General features: G+C 34.6%; 1 long non-coding RNA gene across 1 annotated transcript; it reads left to right on the top strand.

Moving 5' to 3' along the window:
• The first annotated feature begins 1,003 nt into the window (after positions 1–1,003).
• Positions 1,004–17,021, top strand: LOC148125322 (uncharacterized). Its single transcript, XR_015744430.1, has 3 exons — positions 1,004–1,105; positions 8,385–8,430; positions 16,952–17,021. It is a non-coding gene; the product is annotated as an uncharacterized LOC148125322 (long non-coding RNA).
• Positions 17,022–21,609: the final 4,588 nt, after the last annotated feature.

The raw sequence follows: 21,609 nt of genomic DNA, 5'->3' as shown, positions 1-21,609 counted from the left end.
TGCTTCCTGATTTTCCCTCTGCTTCACAGTATACAGTACAACATATTATTAACAGGTTTATAATTTCTATTATACAGGTTAATTTGAATTCTAATATCTTTTGTTTTTATACTAAATTGTTTTTCATTTTTTTACACCATTTTTTCAAGGTTGTAAATTAGTGTTGAGTATAAATTGCTACTTCAGACTTAGATATAGGAACTCTCTTCCTGTTTTGTTGGATTTCACTGTGGCATCATATTTAGTTAATGTTTTATATGAATTTCCCTCATTTTTATATTTTTAATTCTTATACACTCATTTTAATTGTATTCTTTTTTACAGTTTTACTGAATGTCACCTTAAAGATTGTATACAGACAATACAAAATTTAAATTTAACCTAATCCCCTCTAATGTTTAGCAGGTATTTCCATTAAAAATTGATAGTTTTGCTCCTTTTAAGAATCACCTTGTACTTGCCTTAATAAGAGATTGTCCTTCATCAGGTGTACATGCTCAATATTATCCAGTGATTGACAGAACTTCCACATATTTCTAATTCTATTATATGTGGAACATGTATATGCAAAGCAAACACATTTTATTTACTCATTCAATTTATATCTGTCCATCTTGCCAAGTAACTCTGGGTCACAAGCAAAATTTTAAAAAGGAAAAAAAATCAATAACACAATTTAAAATATATGGTAGCCAAAAATAAATAATTATCTACAGTATAAGGTGGATGCTATGCAGAAACAACATGTTTTCAGGTTCTGCCCACAAGCATTTCTTAGCTGAGGGAACCTGAAACTTGCACATACTGCCTAGAAAAAACTGGGTAGAAATGATCTCTCAAGTTACTCAGTCCCAAGCCATGAATGATTTTAAAGGTAACAACCAGCATCTTGAATTGCACACTGGCAACCAATGGAGCTCATATAATATACATGTTAACCTGTGCTGAATAACTGGCACTATTTACTATCCATGCTGCTGCATTCTGTACTAGTTGAAGTTTCCAAATTTTCTTCAAGGGAAGCCCCAAAGGTGGTACACATGCTCAGTTAGGGTCTGTCAAAGGAATATGACCTGCAATTCTTCCCAATGTACTGCAGTGAGTGGTATGTATGAATAATATGACTAAACAGAGTTATTTATATGTTTGGTCCTACTGCTTAACAGGTTATCACTTTGCAAACTAGGTTTTCTTCCATTGTCAATCATTAGTGCTTTTGGCAAATAGAACTATGTATATTCTAACTTTGTGTGTTGATTTGGGGGGATATGTTGTCTTGATACAATTGTGGAAAAAATAATTTACTGCAATTCAACTTCTTTATGTTCATGGAATATTAGTGAGTAGAAGGTAATGTCTTAGAAATAATTTGGAATTTAGTAGTGTTATGCAATAGAGTAGAAAAAAATTCCCTAAAAGATAAATTCTCTAAAACCTCTTCTAGATTCATGTTATCCAAAGATACTGTAACAAATCATTGTCCTTCTTGAAAAGAGATTGTCTATGATCTGGAAACAACTGGTTTAAATATTGCACTTCCTTATATTTGCAAGTTCTGAATATCAGATATTTAGCAATGTCAGATGATTCAAAATACACTAATTAGGCGAGATATAAAACATGAAATTAATTTCCTCATTAAGATCCAAACTAATTTCAACAAGCTAGGTTGATTCTGATAAACTACTTTTAAAAAGATAAAGATTGGCTGTTGATTAGTGAGAATTCTGTCAATTGAACATAATTTTTAAACAGATTTGAAAAACATAAGTTTCTATTCCACAGATTTTACATGCATTTTCTCACATTCATGTAATTGACACACACTTTCATAATTTACTCTTGAAAATGCTTTTCATTCAGTTTTGCCTGCTAAAAAAGGTGAGGCTCTTGATGAGTGATCTGCTATCATATACATAATGCTTAGTACAAAAACAAAACATACCAGAGTCATTACAAAACTGCAAAAGCTTTATCAGAAATGTTTAAATTGAACATTCACCTTGATTTTTATTCTAAAGATATGCCATAAAGCATGTTCTATGTACCTTTTTCCCCAAGATGGTTATGCTGCAGGATCATATCATGTGCATGTGTGTTTTGGGGAAGGGTGAGCAAAGAATACTGCAAATATACTACAGCCTTTCCCCGAAAGACTGTCCAGAATATGTAGGTCATTCTAACTGTCTAATTAAAGCAAACAGGCACCTATAATGGACAGCAGCAATACAGGGAGATATTAAAAGTGGAGATCATTCCATAAAAATTGCAAAAGCATCATTTGATTCTGTGTGAAAGAAACTATTCCTAGCATTTAGTAAAAGAAAATCCAAAGTTACAAAGACAGAATTACATTGGGAACTTTGAATGTATCTGTTAGTGTTTGGGGACAAACCCCCCAAAAAGAGAATGTGCAACAGCAGTCAAGCCAGGCAGCCAAATGAGAGAGGAAGGGCCCTAGGGTTTTACACACACTGATGACAAACACTGTTTGTAGTTTAAATAGTTGTTTAATCCAATTCGAGTTTAAACATTGTCAATCAGTCCATATGTCATTCACAAATATATCCATTCAGTAACTTAGTCCATGTACTAGTCAGTTCTATATCCTTATCTGCTTGTAAAGATATCTTCTCCTCTGATACCTTTCCTTTTGAAGACAACGCTGAGTATTCACAGGATATCAGAACATCAATGAAGTAGTCCTTTTGTTCAGGTATTCAAACAGTTGTAACAAATAGTAGCAAACAAACAGTAGCAAGCAGAAATCAAGCAGAGAGATTACGTTTCTCTTACTGCCTTTTATTGCTGTTTGTAACCGCACCCTTAATTAGTTAATTACAAGCAGTTTGGTGCTTAAAGCTACAAGTTACAAACACCCAAACCTTGGTTTATATATTTATTCACCCAAACTTAGTTGGTGTATCACTGTTATACCCAACATTCTCCCCTTTTGGGTGATATAAATATATAATACCCTTACAATCTAAAACCATACTTTACACAACTCTCTTGGTGCTTAATGGCACCTTGGGCTTTAGTAAAGTTATCAGCTATATTGTCCTCCGACATACAGTACTCCAGCTGTATCAGATTACTTTTTACAGATTGTCTAATGTTTAAGTACCTTAAATCTGTATGCTTGCTCCTAGTTTTTACTGCAATATTTGTGGCCATTTGAATTGCTGCCTGATTATCTTCATGTACAATTATAGGATAATCTAGAGTTAATCCCATGTCATTCATCATCTGCTTATACATGATTAATTCAGTACATAATAACGACAAACAGGAGAATTCTGCTTCCATAGTGGACAAACTTATATGCTGTTGTCTTATTGACTTCCAACCTATTAATGTTTTACCCAGCATTATGGCTGTTCCCGAAGTCGACTTTCTTGTGTCTCTTTCTGATGCAAAACTAGCATCTGCATAAGCACTTAGTATTAGATTACCTTTTGGTTCTAGATACAGTGCATGGTGTAATGTTCCTTTAAGATATCTCAAAATTCTCTTTAATGCTTTCCAATGACATTGTAGTGGATCATTATTATGTCGTGCCAGTTGATTAACACCATAAGCTATATCTGGCCTTGACCAATTGCTAATGTATGATAAGCTACCAATCAAAGATTGATATATTACCTTATCAAACTTGGGACTTTGAGCATCCATTTTGCAAATATCCTGACTCATTGGAGTCTTTGCAGTCTTACAAAGTTCCATCTTATAATCTATTAGCAATTTAGATATCTTATCCTCCTGAGATATCTTAAAACCTTTCTGTGTTTTCAGTATATTCAAACCTAGATATTTCTTTATCTCCCCTAATTGCTTGATTTTTATTTTCTTAGCTAATGATGCTATTATTTTATTAGCTTCATCATTAGTTTCTGTAATCAAAGCAATATCATCTGTAAATAATAGTAATAATGATATTTTCCCATTTGTCTCCCTTTTAAATAGACATGGATCAAGCTAAACCAGCTTTAAACCCTATATTGTTTAGTTCCTTTACAATATACTGGTTCCATTCATAGCCTGATTGTTTAAGACCATAGAGGCTCTTTTTAACAACCAATAATCATTATTATTTTCACCTTTAAATCCAATAGGTTTTTTCATGTATACAGTATGTCTTAGTGGAGCGTGCAAGTAAGCAGTTTCTACATCTAGATGGTTGACTATATATTTCTTACTTGCTGCCCACACTAAAGCTGCCCTTAATGTTGCTGCTTTAAGGCTAGGTGCAAATACCTCGTCATAGTCATTGGCATTTTGTCTAAAGCCTTGGGCTACTAATCGTGCCTTATAGATTATATTACCATCTTTTTCAGTTTTTATCTTAAAAATCCATTTGCAGCCAATGGGTTTTATATCAACAGGTAATCTCGCATTTTCATATACTTTCATATCCTTTAAGGATTTCAATTCCCTATTCATTGCTGCATACCAACTTTCCTTATCTTTAGTAGGATACATTTTTATTTCATCTACAGTATATGGAACTTTATTAATCTGGCACACTGTGTTAGCCTGGTATCTATCAGGCGATCTAGATATTCGTGTAGTTCTTCTGGGAATTACAGGGCTTGTATGAGGACTTTTTGAATTACTACCTGTTCATGTTCCTCAGCTTGCTCAGCTATTGGTACTATTTCTTCCTTTATGGGCTCTATCTCTGCCTGTATTTCTCTCTTTACTTTATTCTTAAAGTTACAGGGATAATTAATGGGATTTCTATAGGATTCAATAATTACTTCTTTATTGTTATCCTGTTCTAACTTATCCCATCCTACGTGCTCTAGAAATTGGGCATTGGCACTGCATAACACCTTAGATGTGCCTTTCTCCCAAAATCTATATGCCCTATCGTTTGCTTGGTAACCAACGAAGAATAATTGTTTAGCTCTGTGTTGCCCTTTATGCCTGAGTTGTGTAGGGATATGCACCCATGCTGGTGCACCAAATGTGTGCAGGTAACTCAGATCAGGCTTCCTGCCATGCCACATGGTGAATGGTATTTCACCAGTAGTTGTGTTAACAACGTTGTTCAATATGTTATTAGCACACATTGTGGCCTCCCCCCACAAGGAATCAGGTAATCCAGAATCAGTTAACATTGTTCTAACCATTGCCTGTAGTGTTTGGCCTCTTCTCTCAATAAATGCGTTGTGTTGTGGTCTGTATGGTGCAGATTTCTTGTGCTCTATTCCAGCTACCTTTAATCTATTCTGGAATTTTCTGTTAACAAATTCCGTACCATTATCTGTCACTAGGGTTATCAATAGCCGTTTAGTCTTTCTTTCTGCAAATTTTAACCAGTCGAAGAAATGTTGATATGTTTCAGTTTTGCTTTTCATTAGGTAGCAAAACCCATATCTAGAATAATGGTCCATAATGCTCAGTATATATCGAGCACCCTCCATACTGGGTTTCTTTGGACCTATAATGTCTGCAAATACTACTTCTAAAGGTTCTTTAGTTTTGAAACCATTTAGCCTATTTGCAGGCAATATTTTACTCTTATCTTCACAGCAGACATTACAACGCAAATATTTATCACACGGTTTTAACCTTATTCCATCAGATAACTCTACTGTACGTTTTAGCATTTTAAAATTTACATGCCCCAAACGCCTATGCAATAAATGGATACATTCATTATGAGGCTTTATATTGTTAAATACAGTCTGTGCCTCCCCTTTCTTACTATCATGTAATACATACAATGTTCCATTTAAAGCTGCAGTTACCTTTTTGTTATCTTTTTCAATTATGCAATTATTATCCTTAAATGTAATTACATAACCTAGTTTATCTAATACCCTTACAGAAAGCAAGTTCACCTTTAACTGTGGTACATACAACATTTTTATATCCTGGTTTAAGCATGGACAGTATGCAATACCTTCTCCCTTGGCCTTGAGGTTCCAGCCATTAGCAAGTGATATATGTTGAGAGCTTGTAAACATTTTTATAAATTTTGTCTTATCTCTCGTGATGCAGTGGGATGCACCACTGTCCACCACCCATAAATCATTCTTCACATCACAGTTGCTAAACATGGCTAGTTCAAAAAATTTCTTTGGCTTTTTTACATTCTGGCTTTTTTCTTTTCTGCAGAATCTTGCCAAATGTCCTCTGCCTCCACAATTAAAACACCTTTTAATTGTGTATGCCGTTGAAGATAAATTCTCTTCTTCCGGGTGCTTTAATTTACTTAGTTGGTTTCTTTCAAGCTTTGAGGATAATTTCTCTTCTTTATTAGGTTTATCTTCTCTCAGCTGGTCACATTCACACCTTCTTCTGGCTTCTTCTAATAGCCTGCTGGTAATTTCGGTTAATGATAAACTATCTTTTGGCAATACTTCTAAAGCAGTCACATAATCATCATAACTTGGATCTAATGAAGACAGTATGATGTATACTTGTTGCAACTCATTAAATATAAGCTCTTTTTCTTGTAATTCCTGAAAAAGGCTCTTCATACAATTTAAATGAGTTAACATGTCTCCATTCTTCTGAAGATGTGTTCGAAATAGTTTGCGTGTAAGATATATATGAGCTCCTACACTGTCTCGAACATATATCTTCCTGAGGTTCTCCCAGCAGTTCGCAGCGTTTTCATCTCCACGGATATGGATAAGTTGCTGGTCAGAGAGAGACAGTCCTATGATGCATAAAGCCTGCTCATTCTTTCGTTTATAGTCTTGTATCTTTTTGTCATCCTCCTCAACATCAGGATCTAAGTTAGTCACATCTGGTGGGTTTGTTATTATGTCCCACAAACCTTCTCTTCGTAGAAGTAAACTACATTTCATTGACCATGAAACATAGTTTGTTCCATCTAGTCTGGATATCATGGACAGATTAGGCAAATTTACTTGTGCCATTGTTCTTCAGGTAAACAACTATTTAAAAATCAATGAAAAACAGTTTGTTTTTACAGTGATGTGCAACTCACACCAACTCTCACTGCTATATCATGGTTAGTTAGACTGCGCACACTGGGCCCATAACCAATGTTAGTGTTTGGGGACAAACCCCCCAAAAAGAGAATGTGCAGCAGCAGTCAAGCCAGGCAGCCAAATGAGAGAGGAAGGGCCCTAGGGTTTTACACACACTGATGACAAACACTGTTTGTAGTTTAAATAGTTGTTTAATCCAATTCGAGTTTAAACATTGTCAATCAGTCCATATGTCATTCACAAATATATCCATTCAGTAACTTAGTCCATGTACTAGTCAGTTCTATATCCTTATCTGCTTGTAAAGATATCTTCTCCTCTGATACCTTTCCTTTTGAAGACAACGCTGAGTATTCACAGGATATCAGCACATCAATGAAGTAGTCCTTTCGTTCAGGTATTCAAACAGTTGTAGCAAATAGTAGCAAACAAACAGTAGCAAGCAGAAATCAAGCAGAGATCAAGCAGAGAGATTACGTTTCTCTTACTGCCTTTTATTGCCGTTTGTAACCGCACCCTTAATTAGTTAATTACAAGCAGTTTGGTGCTTAAAGCTACAAGTTACAAACACCCAAACCTTGGTTTATATATTTATTCACCCAAACTTAGTTGGTGTATCACTGTTATACCCAACAGTATCAAGAACACGGCGGAGCTCAACACAATGAAAGATGAAATGAATTATCTAACAGTGACATCTTAGGCATCAACAAATTGAAATGAACTGGAATTGGACAATTTTAGGCAGAAATTGTTCTGGAAAACAATAGGAAAGAAGACATTCCTATAAGAAGATATGGAATACAATGTATACAATTAACAACCATTTAAAGAGGAAGATTATCAAGGTTCTGCTAATGCAGAGGAGAAGGTTAGTGAGGTTTGTGGTCAAGTTCAAGAAGATTGTTGGAGACCAAAATACAAAAAGTTGAAATATTAAGTAGGAAAATGTAGATGAACAATATGGAAATGGAAATGACTACTAGTTTCTCTACTCTGTTTTTTATTATTATTATAATCTTCAAATAACCAAAATGATGTCTATATAAATGGACATCACCAAATTGAATAACGCAAATCAAATTAGCTGCATTATTATATAAATTAGTAAAAGATCTCAATTATAACAGCAATCATATGCCAGAGAATGGCTCACAAGTGACTCAGGTGCAACTTACACATGATATTGAGCATGTAGTGCTATTTTCATGCAGAACCAGAAGATTGCCTTGAAGTCCTGATCTTCACTGATAGAAAATGAGAGGACCTGTGGAATAAAATTTTAAAAAGCTTTTAAAGGATGAGTTTGAAAAAAGACTGCCAAAATGATGAAACAAAAGAAAACAAACAGGATGGTGGAATAAATTTGAATGATAGCAAGTACATTACTTTGTTTCAATTTTTTCCTCTCAGATCTTCTAGTGGAATTCAAAGAAGCCACTCAAAGCACCCAGTCAAAGTACGTAAGCTTTATGAAACCGAGCAATGATCTTTGATGCTTTACATAGAGGGCCAAAGCATTATATCAACCTCAATATTTTAGTCAAGCGACAAGGAGTGGTATCTACTTTCCTCAGACCTAGTTTTGATCCCATCAATGATTTCTCATTATTAGAAATCCAAGCAAATAGTTCTGCACATTTAATGCATTCTTAAAATCCATGTGCAATATGAAATTGCCAGCAAGAGCACTCATTTCTTATTTATACTTTGCCTTAAAAAACTTGATTTCTCTCATGAATAATTTTCTTTTTTCTTTTTTTAAAAAAGTAGATATATAATAGCTAGATCTAGGCATTAAATTAATCTCTTCTACTCTAAAATAAGATTTTTCTTGTTCTTATTTATTTAGGAAATGAACATGAGCAAATGGACACTGTGAAAGAATAGAATATATAATACAAACTGGTAAACAAATAATATCTGTTTAGTTTTAGAGTAGCACGTTGAACAGGGAAGTATGTGCAATTATGCATTTCTTCAACATCAATCATTTGTGTAGCAAGTTTTTTAATATGTTCATAATTAAGAGCTTTGTGTTTTGTTCATTTATTTAAAACATAAGTAAAAACATAGTCCTATTCATTGTTTTCTACTAGAAACAATAATAATATTTTTCTCTAATTGTAGAATTAAATTTTGTTTATCAGCTTTGTATTTTTTATACTTAACTGTTTTGTATATTGCTGTTATTCAAGCACCACTGCTTTCTTTCATTTTGTTTAATATTTAAAATTACATTTAAGGATGAAATATCTTAAAAACCCATATCTATTTATAGTAGTCAAATATTTGTGTGGGGTAAGGTTAGAAGTAGGAAAATTGTTGAGAAAATTAAAAGATAGAGAATATCGTAAGAAAAAAACCCAAATGAATTAAATGTAATGTATATGGGTAAAATATTAAGAATTAGCCAAATTAATATTGTGAAATTGATCTGTTTATCTTTAAGTTCTATGTTTAGTTTTTTGCCCTGCTTGATTAAAACTGTGCCATCATTAAAAGTTTCTGTTAGAAATCAGGAAGTCATTAACTTAGATAATTTAGATAATTTTCAAAGTCAGGACCAACAGGGTATGTATGTATAGACAGGGCAGAGCTCATTTAATAAACATTAGTTTCAATATATATACATATTCAAAAAATTATTGTCCTGGTACTTCAGTATAACTCAGGGATGTCAAACTCATGTTGTCACTTAGGTGTCATGTGATGTATCAGGACCTTTTCCCCCTTCATTAAACTGGGTGTGGGATGCATCCGGCCAGAGGTGGGATTCAATTTTTTTTAACAACCAGTTCTGTGGGCGTGGTTTAGTTGGTGGGTGTGGTTTGGTGGTCATGTGACTGGCTGGGCGTGGGCAACTCAACATCACTCACAATAAGGCACACATCTCCTTGCTTGGCCTCTCATGACTGTTGGGATGCTGCAATAGTTGTGTGAAAAATGGTCATAAGTCACTTTTTTCAGCGCCATTGTAACTTTGAATGGTCACTCCACACAAGCAAAGTACCAGCAAAGGAGGGAAAAAACTCCAGAGAAGTTCCTGAGACAGGAAATTTAGTTCTGCCAAGAATATAATAAGGATTAATGGAGAGACAGTTTCTGTAAGCAACACCAGAATGTTTCCTTCCTGCCTTCCTTACAGGATTAGGCCAGTAATTTCTTCTAACAACCAGTTCTCCGAACTGCTTATAATGTTAACAGCCGGTTCTAGAGAATAGGTGTGAACCTGTAGAATCCCACCCCTGCATTCAGCCCATGGGCTGGGAGTTTGACAGCCCTGGTATAACTCAACAGTCTGTTCCTGAGAAGCCAGTGTTGCAAATATCCAAATGTGTGTATACACACCAGAGGTGGTATTCAGCAGGTTCTGACCAGTTCTGGAGAATCGCTAGCGAAAATTTTGAGTAGTTTGGAGAACCAGAAAATACCACCTCTGACTGGAGATTTTATAGTATCCTTCCCCTGCCATGCCCACCAAGCCATGCCACAGAACCAGTAGTAAAAAAAAAGTCATTGATATGCACCCACATGCTTGTGTGTAATCTCTCTCTCTCTCTCTCTCTCTCCCTCTCTCTCTTTCTCTCTCATAAAAATACATAATGTGCTAAATAAATAAATAAAAATATCTTATTTACCTAATTTTTTAAAATCTATTTATTTGTTTGTTTTAAAAATATTTTTATTATGCATTTTCCTTTATAATACATCATATTTTCAATTTTACATCAACAATCCGTCTCTTTCTGTCTCTTTCCTTCTCCTTCCTTGCCTTCCCTTCTCCCCTCCACTCTCCTTCCCTCTTTCCTTTTCCTCTCCTCCCCTCTACTTCCATCTCATTTCCTTTCTCCTTCTCCTCTTCCCTCTCTATTTCCCTCACCTCTCTCCTCCTCTCCCAATTTAAATTTATTTTTGAAAGCTTTTAATAGTTGTACTATATACATTCAGTGTCATTTTTAATGAGATGGGCAACTATATAAATAAATACAACAGTCCATTTTGAATGTTTGCAGAGCAAGCAAAATGCAATCAGCGAAGGCCATTTTTCAATAGGGTCATTGTTAACATGTGCAGCTATACTGAGAAAAGAGTTACTTACCATGATAAATGTAGAATAATTCACAAATTATATACTTAATCCTTCAAGACGATTTCATTCTTCATGTCAAACAGGAAAATATCTTCATTTTATTCTAATAATTATTTCATCTTAAATATCCGTATGATATACAGTGTTACAGAGTGTAACTATTGTGCTCAGCATGTTTCAGAGGGTTTCTTTTTTAAAAAACTTCAAAATGGTGTGTGTGTATGTGGCTCTATATAAACTCAACAATACAAAATCTCTAAGCTGTTTGATATAGAGTTATTCAAACAGTTACAGACTGTGCACACAGTGAAATGTGCTCTCCTAAGTAGCTGAGAATATAGTAATGTGAAAATTCAGTTTATGGCTTTGATCCAGAGGAGTTACTTCTAGGTGACAAGAGGTCTAGATTTGCAGACAAATTGCTGATCGGAATGCAAATTGCTATGTGCAATACTCTGCGCAGCCCTCACAGCCATCTTCTACTTTATACCAAATTTTATAGTGATAGAGGCATAACTCTTTGCCATAACTGTTTGGTTAAATGTGTTAATGAACATCCCGCTGATGAAATGCTACCATCACTACCATGATGATGTAGTTCTCCATCTATAAATAATAAATTAGCTTTAGTTTTCAACCTGGTAGATCCTTAAACTACAAACTGGCTTCCACAGAAATACCATCTCAATTATCCTTAATTATTTTTGTAGCAGTATATTACCTTACTTCTAGTTAATTTAAGTTTGCTGAATTCCTAAATGTATTGTTTTACATGCTCACAACTGTACTTTGGGCTGGTTTCCCCTACCCACGCTGCCCAGCTGAGTTCCATGCCGCCCCTGCTGTACTCACAGGAGCTACCTGAGATGATTAGCTGCATGTTTGAAGCTCTGTTTCACTCCCAAAGGGGGGTGCTGACGCTCACAACCAGCAAACCGATTGGTAACGTAAGTGCAGCCCACCTGTGTGTCCCAGGATAATGTTGCAGATCCTACAAAAGATACTTAGGAAGTTAAATTCATGCATTTTCCCTCATCTACATCTATTTTATTTCAACATTCCATATTTCCATTAGTACAACTCTGCACACTTTTGTAGCACTAAACGTTTCTTTTCATTCTATTTTTAGGAACTTTGCATATAATTATAGTTTATTTCCTATTCATTCTTTTGTGAGATTAATCTCTCTTCTAATACTTTTTCATACAGACTTTTGTGTCTGTTTTTCTTGCCATCATTCTAATTTTAGACTCTTTCTTCCATTGCTTTCCCTTTCTAAAAAAATGGTTCTTCTATTTTTCCCACTATTCACTCTTAATAATATCTGAAATAGTTTGACCCTAACCCTCTAATCACCCTTCAACTTCTTTGGGATACTTTAGCTCATACATCAGACTAGTATTAACTTGTTGAATTTTAAAAAAGTAAAAATTGACTTTTAAGAGAACCCATGAGGGGAGTTGGGATGAATTGAAAGTCCCTACCCTGGATTGTGTTTGGATGTTTATTGTTCTTGATAGCCATAGCTTCTCCATGTATAATTTTTGTTATTGACAGATGTTCTTTTGTCATATTCTTCTTCTATTTTAATCTTCTTACTATAAGAAGGAAATATAAGCTGATCCGAGTTCCATTGGATTGAAATGGCATATAAACTGCAGTAAATCAGTCAATCCATCATAAATTAACAGGCAGTTCAAAATACATTGAAGATATCAGTTATGCTGCTAGTTTTTGATGCCTAAAGAAAATTGGATCAAATCCATACTTTCTTTAGTAACTACAGTTACTAAATGTAAAAACTTACATGTAGCAACTTGGAGACAGGTGAAATGAAAATAATAATAATAATAAATAAATAATAAACATTAGCAGGATGCTAAACATTATGCAATATTTTTAAACTATCCTGAAAATATAAATATAAGTTTCATAATAGTACAGATTTGTAGAATATTACTATAAAGGATATTACTTCCATGTGAACATTTGTCTTACTACATAAAAGAGACAATGTGATAGAATATAGTGGGCCAGGTGGGAGGGAGTACATTCCAGAGGAATAAGAGGCAACTCAGTTCAGACGATTTGTATGAGAGAAAGAGAGTGATGAGAGCCCCTCCTTAATAGAACAGATGTTTGAAGTAGATGACAGGCTGCTTCAGTTTGGCAAGATTTTATCTATTGGCATGGAGCAATAAAGAAACCTGATTGGAAGATTTACTATGTGCCTTTCCTGAGAGACGAGATACAATAACTAATTCTATAATGTAGAGGGAAAGTGCGAGAGATGGTGGACAGAAAGAGAGGGAATTGGTATGATGGACTACAGTGAAGCAGAAGGTTTTTTGGAAAGAGAGAGTATATTCCAGAAATAGAGTGGGAGGGGAAACATGAGGCAGAAGAAGATAGAATGTATATAGTATCCTAAAGGTGCTTTTTCAAGAGGCAACTGGACTTTCTTTTTTTTTTTTGGAGATGTTTCACTTCTCATCAAGAAGCTTCTTCAGCTCTGACTGGATGGTGGGGAATGGAAGGATTCATGCTCCTTGAAGATAACTAGTTATTTGTATTCTTTTGGAGAGTCATTGAGGGCACTTGGAGGTTTATCTGTATTGTCAGGGTCCCCTGAGTAGTGCAAATTGGTGTGGTGCCTTCTTGGAAGTGTTGAAAGGACTGTGTTGTAGACTGGAGACAGATGATGTCTGCATCTCAAACTGAAGCACAAATGGTTCCTATAGTCTGCAATGCAACCCTTTGAATGGTGCAGAAGTATGAATGGATTTCCAGAAAAATTGCAGACTTCACAAACCATTTGTTTCTTTTCTTTTACTTTAAATTAATTTCTGTTCATTTTTACCTTTCTTATTTAAAACACTAATAAAGTTATTCTTAAAAAATACAATTTGCCAACATGAAACACAAATATGAAAAATGATTAAAATGTTTGATTTATGAAAATTTAGAACAAGAATTTATTTCAGCAGGGACAAAGAAAAAATAGAGATGTATTATACATAAATCCATAGTTACAACCTAAACTGATAATGAATGATGATCATTGATGATATGTAGGGGTAAAATTAATTTGAATGAAAGTAAGATTATATTATTAAGAATATATGCCTCAAATGAAAATAAATCTATATTTTGAAGGAATTTACAGAAAATTAAAAGATCTATGTTATGAAAATTTGTATTTTGTTAGAGATTGGAATGGAGTGACTTGCCCATTAAGAAATAGAACTTCTTTGAACTTCTTTCTGAAAATGATTAAATTAACACAAGGTAAATTACCAAAAATGTGTTTTGATCTTACAGATGTAACATAAAAATAGTCTCTAAATAATATTTCTTTGCATGATATAAATCTTTCTCAAGAATAAATACATACTGAACCTTACTACATGTTTCAAAGGTCCTTTTTCCAAAGGCAACTGGACTTCTTTGTTTTTTCCTTGAAGATGTTTCACTTCAAAGGAAAAACAAAGAAAGTCTAGTAGCCTTTGGAAAAAGCATTTTTGAGACAATCTGATCTGGATGACTGAAAATTTCTATAGACAGCTTGCTATATGCATTAACAAAATGGAAATATTGCCAAATCATTATGATCTGATATTATTCAGATCATAATCCAGGAAATCTTAACATAAAAGAGAAAGTTAGAACTTATATATGAAATATGAAAATAATTGAGAACTGTAAATATAAATATAAATTATTCTTGAAATTAATTTAAATAAAAACACAGATATACGGTCAATTTATATAATAAATTGAAAGAAAAAAAGAAGAGAGGATGCAAAAGAAGATTAAAGATTAAATTATCAGTGGAAGAAATAAAGGAAAAGGAAAAATATCTTACAGCTTTTACATTGCCAACTTTCTATGTTAATGATTAAAGAAACGGAATCAAAAATAATTTCACAAAACAAAAGAACTTTGAGTCAACCTATCAACTGAGAAATGGTTAGAATATAAACCAAGAAAAGAAAATGAGAAGAAAATTATATTAAAGTTAAAAATAGGAGTGCAATGATAATAGATTGTTAGATGCTATAGTAATAGATACCTCTAATGGGCCCATTTCTTGGAAGGATAGAACAATTTTGTGCAAGAATTTTTTAACCTGTTAAAGATCCTAAAATAACTCTTGTTGCTCTTACCTTTTGCTATTGTAGCTGGTAGACTATGTTCTTTATTAATAGCAAAGCAGACAAATTATAATCACAAGCCTTTGTATAGAATGTGTTGCATTGTTTTTTGTATTGCTTGATCCATGATTTGTAAGATAAAAGGAAATTGTGAATTTTTATTTCATATTTTTTTTTGCTGTCCCATTTTTATTTTTAATATTGTTGTACCCCACTCATAGTTCATTTGAATTGGAACAGGTTATAAATATCATTGAATGGATAAATAAATTTGACTGACTAATATTATATTATTCTAAACTATATGTGGGTGAACATTTGACTAGTATGTCAGTATCACATACTTGAAGTCTGAACTTTGAACCTTGAGGGTTTTTACTTACATCTTTAGAATAAAGAGATGTACTGAATTAATTTATCATCTCTGGTACTGCAGTTATTTGTTGTGGAAATGTTTTTTTCAAAAGTTACCATAAATGAGAGACTCAAATTGATGGTTGCCCTTAGAGATATAAATGTAATTATGACTGTCAAAACTGTAGTCACTTCACTATCAGTCAAGGTGATAAAGTGTGTTTGGCTCTTGAGGATTTCTGCAATGCAAAATGTGCCATAGATCAGCCAAAAATCATCTAGAGGTTACATTTGTCATTTCATGACCTTATGGGATAGATGAATTTTAAGATTCAATATTTGATAGTTACTTCTGCCATTTGAATTATCAGATAATTAAGAAAAAGTTTGCTGTAAAGCCTTATTCCCATTTTAAAGTAAAATAATTCACATTAACTTGGTTAACAATCTTTCTAGTCTCTCTTTGTATACAGGTAGTCCTTGCTTAATGATCAATCACTTAGAGAGCATTAAAAGTTATCATTGAACCCCGCAAAATCTACTTGCAAACTGACAGCTGCATATTTTCCCACAGTCACATGACCTCATTTCAAGCACTTACCAGCCCACCTTTATGGCCATTTGGTCATGCTGGTTTCTGGCCTTTTCAGCCAAGAAACCAGCAATAGCAAAAAAAAAAAATAGCAATAGCAATAGCACTTAGACGTATATACCATTTCACAGTGCTTTACAGAGCTCTCTAAGCAGTTTTCAGAGTCAGCATCTTGCCCCCAACAATCTGGGTCCCTAACCTTAGAAGGATGGAAGGCCGATGAGATTTGAACTGCCAAATTGCAGGCAATTGGTAGGCAGCAGAAGTAGCTTGCAGTACTACATTCTAACCACTGCACTACCATGGCTCTTCATACCTAAAGGAATAAATGGATTTGCTTAGTTTGCTTAACAATTACCACAAAAAATAAATAAATAAATAAATTTGGGTCTGGTCACATGGGCACCTCGACGTAAGCCTGTCATGACTTCTGATGGAAATTTCAGGCTCCATTACGGTCATAAATCAAGGACTTACATGTAATAGATTCATTGAAAGAGTAGGTCTATGACTGAAAAATCTTTCTAGACTCACTCTTTTTTAAACAAATGGAGACTGTAGCTAAAAGGGATTTTGCCAAGATCCACTTGCCTTGAAAAGCCAGGGGTTTTCAATAGGTTCAGAATGCATTGGCTGATATATTGATGACTCAGCTGAGCCCTACAATATCTGCTTTGTTGTCACTGAATTGGTGAACAGTAGGTTTCAGAGTGCAAGTGCTAGTTTTAATCTAGAAGTCCTATGTGGCTTAACAGGTATCTAAAGGATTGTTTTATTTTTCAAGCAGAGATGACAAAACTAATCTATCCAGTAAGGTATACCATATTCAAATCTCCTTGTGATCCAAAGAACCCGTGAACTGAAAGGTATGAGCAGGGGTGGAAAAACCCCCCCACCGCAGAAAAAAAAAAAAAAAAAAAAAAAAGAGAAGAGAGAAAGAAAAAAAAAAAAAAAAAAACCCCCCCCCCCCCCCCCCAAACAACCAACAACCCGGGGAAAAAGGAAAAAAAAAAAAAAAAAAAAAAAGAAAAAAACCAAGGGCCACACGAAAAGGAGAAAAAAAAAAAAAAAAAGGCAAAACAAGAGCCCCAAAAAAAAAAAAAAAAAAAAACCAACCAAACCCACCCCAAAACCCCAAACAACCCCCCCCGAAAAAAAAGGAAAAAACCCCCCAACCCCAACAAAAAAAAAAACCAAAAAACCCCCCAAAAACAAAAAAACCCCCCCAAAAAAACCCCCAACCCCCCCCCCGAGAAAAAAAAAAAAAAAAAAAAAAAAAAAGAACAAAAAAACAACCCCACCAACCCCCCCCCCCCCCCCCCCCCCCCGGATGCAAATATTTTTACTACCGGTTCTGTGGGCATGGCTAGATGGGTGCGGCTAGGTGGATGTGGCTAGGTGGGTGTGGCTTGTTTTGCAGTGCCCCCGTCCTCTGTTTTTTTTAGCCTCCTGGGCCTTAGGAAAGCCTCCTGGGAGGCCATTTTTGCTCCCAGGAGGCTTCCCTGAAGCCAGAAGGCCAAAATTGGAGTGCAGGGGGACATGCAGCACCCCCCAGTGTTCTATTTTTTAGCCTCCTGGACCTCAGGTCAGCCTCCATCAGAACAGCTGATTGTCAGGAGGGGGAAAAATACTGGTTCAGCCGAATCGATACCTGTTTTTTGACTACCGGTTTGACTGAACTGTAACATTTTTAATACTGGTTCACCTAAACTGGACTGAACTGGTAGAATATCACCACTGGGTATGAGAGCCTACAGACAATATTTTCAGGTTGCAACTCTCAATCTATGAAAAAAGAAAGAAAATCCTTCTCAATGTTAGGCCAGCTATCTCATCTTGATAAATTAATCTGCTTCAGAACACAGTTGAGATTGAGGCTGCTAATCATTATGTTTAGTTACATTTGCTATATTTTAAGTTGATTATTTTTATTTTATTTATTATCAATATATATTTTCTGTTTTTATTATATGAAATGCCAGAAATTCCAGGAATCCTTAAAATGGTGGTATAAAATGCAATAACATAAATAAATAAATAATTTCCCAACGATCCTTTTAGATGGAATATGATCACAAGATTTATTGTACACATTTTAGATGGTTATTAGTAGAACAGCATCCATATATGCTATTTCGTATTTGTAGTCAACTCTAACATTATAGACAACTCTAACATTCCATCTAGGAATATCACGGCTTAGATAACAGCCATATCCCCTATTTTTGTTTGGGATTTTGATCCTGAATCATTGAGAGCCCAAATCTTTCACACTAAAAAAAACTAGTGTTGGCATGCTCTGTGACTCCAGGATCCAATGAGGTTCCAGTATTCCGTTTCAGCAGCATTCAAAGCTTCGATGCAGCTAAAGTTTGGAAAAAAGACCACTAAATATGCTACATCTATTCCTGTTCTTTTGATATAGGACAAACATAAAAACTTTCTTTCAAAGTTTAATTTAGGATAAGCAGAGTTTCAAATCAAAGAAATGACAAGCTTTTCAAGAAAAATGGAGAAGAATATTGTTCATTGGCTTGCATCTACATCACATTATTTTGCTTATTTAGCATCATGCCTCTCCCACTATAGCGCTTGCATCCTACATCTGCAAATATTAGGATATATTTACTGTCTGGTTACCATTTTTTCTCTTCCTAATGGCCAACCACTATAGCATCAACATATCAGACTCTTAATATCTGACCTATACTCATAAATGTCAGTGATTTTGTAGATTTTTCCTGTGGAGACTTTTTCCAACTTTCCTTTCTTCTTACTAAAAAAATAGGAGACTGGTAAACTGCAAACAAAAATATTATTATAAGGAGCTTTTCATGCATGTGGGTTTATCAATTTAGTTTTAATTGGCCATGTCAAGCATCGCAATATATAAGAACCAAATACTATACATCTTAACAAACATATATTTGTAAAAAGAAACTAACAGAATCAGATCACTGCAAGATGTATCTGCAATTACCCATTGCTTTGTTCACAAAGATAGTTCATGGCTACAGTAATATATAGGCTATAATTCCTATGTTAAATAGAGAACTTAAAACTACTGCAAATGTCTTAGGTTCTTAATAATCATGATACTGGATATTGGAAGGAAACTTTTTCAGTGTCATAAAATGAGAATTCATTTCATAATCCATATTATAAAAATACAAGCTGGAGTTAGACATAACTCCTACCATTTTAAATTTCATTGTTATTGATTGTAACAGAGCTTTCCCAGCAATAGTTAAATATTTATTCACCTTGTACATCAATAATAGAACATAAATAAATTATGATTATTCTTATAATTGATAGGCGGTAACAATAATTTATTTAGCACCATTGTGGTATATGGCAAATTTCAAAGTTATGTAACACAAAAGATAGTTTCTTGCCAAGGCGTTTGGAAAGTAATTGAAGCAAAAGTTGAGTGGGGAAAGCAAAAGATCTGTATACAAAGCATGTTCAGCAAGGTTGTATTATTAGATTTGATGGTTGATAAAACTTGCTCATTCCCCATGAATTTTTCCAGGTTACTTTTTTTATTTTAGTCCTTTGCAATCCATTGATTCTTGGGAAATTATAATCAATAATTGACAATAAAATATCCACAACAAAACAATCAACAGTCTTCTAGTCCAGTCTCCCCACTTAAGCAGGAGATTCTATACCATTCTGGATGAATGGCTGTCTAGTCTCTTTTTAACAAGCTCCAGTGGTTTTCCACAACTTCCAGAGATAAGCCATTCTATTGATTAATTGTTCTCATTGTCAGGAAATATCTCCTTAGTTCTAGGATCCCACTTTAATGACTTTCCACCTGAATAGTTCTGTTTTTAATAATTTTTGTAAAACCTAATTCACAAGTACATTACCTTCTCATTAGGAGGGAAATACCGCCAAAGTTCAAATGAATAGTTTTTTGTGACTGGTTACATTCTAATGAACAGGTAATGCATCTATCTGTGAAATTGGATTAAAGTTTTAGAGCAATTTGTGTCACTGGAGACTTAAATTGACAGAATAATAGGTTCATAGTACACAATAGTTTATGTGCACAAAAACCATTTTCATGTTGTTGATATTGACCACTGAATGTTAATATGTAAACATTTTATCTTTATTGGGAATAGCGAGATGTAGATAGACAGATCTTATTGAACAGAGCCCAAACCTCCTGCTGGGAAATGAAATCATGGTTTATTTAACTTTATATGACTATATATGGTACATTAGCTTTACATGATGTCCAGGTTCTTGTACTCAGTGCAGAAAGGGATATATAGAATCTATATTCTATAGAATGCAATAGCATATACCGTCTACCTTCTATTAAGGTTGCAGAAACATAAACAGATACTACGTTATATCACACACCCAATGGGGGAGTCATGTAAAACTTGCTCCATACAACAGTGTAATATATAACTTCTATATCACCTTTTGAGAGTTTAAGGGAAGATGGCCATTATACCATTATACCAGAATTTGCATTTGGGGGATAAAAAATTAATGGCTACATTTTCTTACATATTTTGTAGGCACTGCACAATATCATGGAGGTTCTGAAAAAAGACACATTCAGACATTCCAAGGATAGTATTAGCTGTTATAATGGACTCTTGAAATTAGAATGAAAAAGCTATTTAAATATTTTCTTGTTGATATTTCATGAAAGAAGAAAATATCTGCAAAACATGCTCTTTACAAACTTGGGTAAATGGGTGGTGAGTGCCCACAGAACTGGTAGTAAAATATTTTGAATTCCACCACTGAATCCCACTGACAATAATCCTACAAAACACAAAACTGGGCTACCAAAGCCAACATGGCAAGATAAAACATCTACTATACATGGATCAGTGGTGGTATTCTTGACAACTGGTTTGGCCCGGTTCTAGCATACTGGTAGCGCTGAAGATCAGCGGAGACCGAACCAGTTCTCTCTGAGGATCTGCTGTTGGGCCCACCTGCCTGCCTGGGCTCCCATACCGACCTTTATTCCCTGCTTTTGAAGCACAGACGCTTTATGTGGCACAGCAGATTGTCACATATCACTGCTGAAGTGACAGGGACAGCGGATTGCAGGAGGTGAGTAGGAAAGCCTCTGTGCCTGAGCAAAGTGCGCACTTGACACATGTGCACGTGCAAAGTGTGTGATCATGTGCAAAGCGCACCCACCAAGCCATGCCCAACATACCGGTGGTAAACTAGTTTGAAATGCACTACTGACATGGATGACTTTAAACTGTATGCAAAAAGCCCCCTAAACTTGAATCAATACTCAACACAGTTCAACTGTTCAGCAACAACATCAGAATGAACTTTGGACTTGAAAAATGTGCTATACTATCCATGCATGGACAGCGCTTGAAAAACATTGAAGGCAAATGTGATAACAACTTGACATGGGCATGGCTTAAGAGAGGAACCATCCAGAAA

The sequence above is a fragment of the Pseudonaja textilis genome, chromosome 7 (genome assembly GCF_049901715.1).
Source record: "Pseudonaja textilis isolate UNSWEBS1 chromosome 7, rPseTex1.2, whole genome shotgun sequence".
In the NCBI taxonomy this organism is placed as follows: domain Eukaryota; kingdom Metazoa; phylum Chordata; class Lepidosauria; order Squamata; family Elapidae; genus Pseudonaja; species Pseudonaja textilis.
The sequence above is the reverse complement of the archived record's forward strand: the minus strand, read 5'-3'. Positions and strand labels throughout refer to the sequence as shown.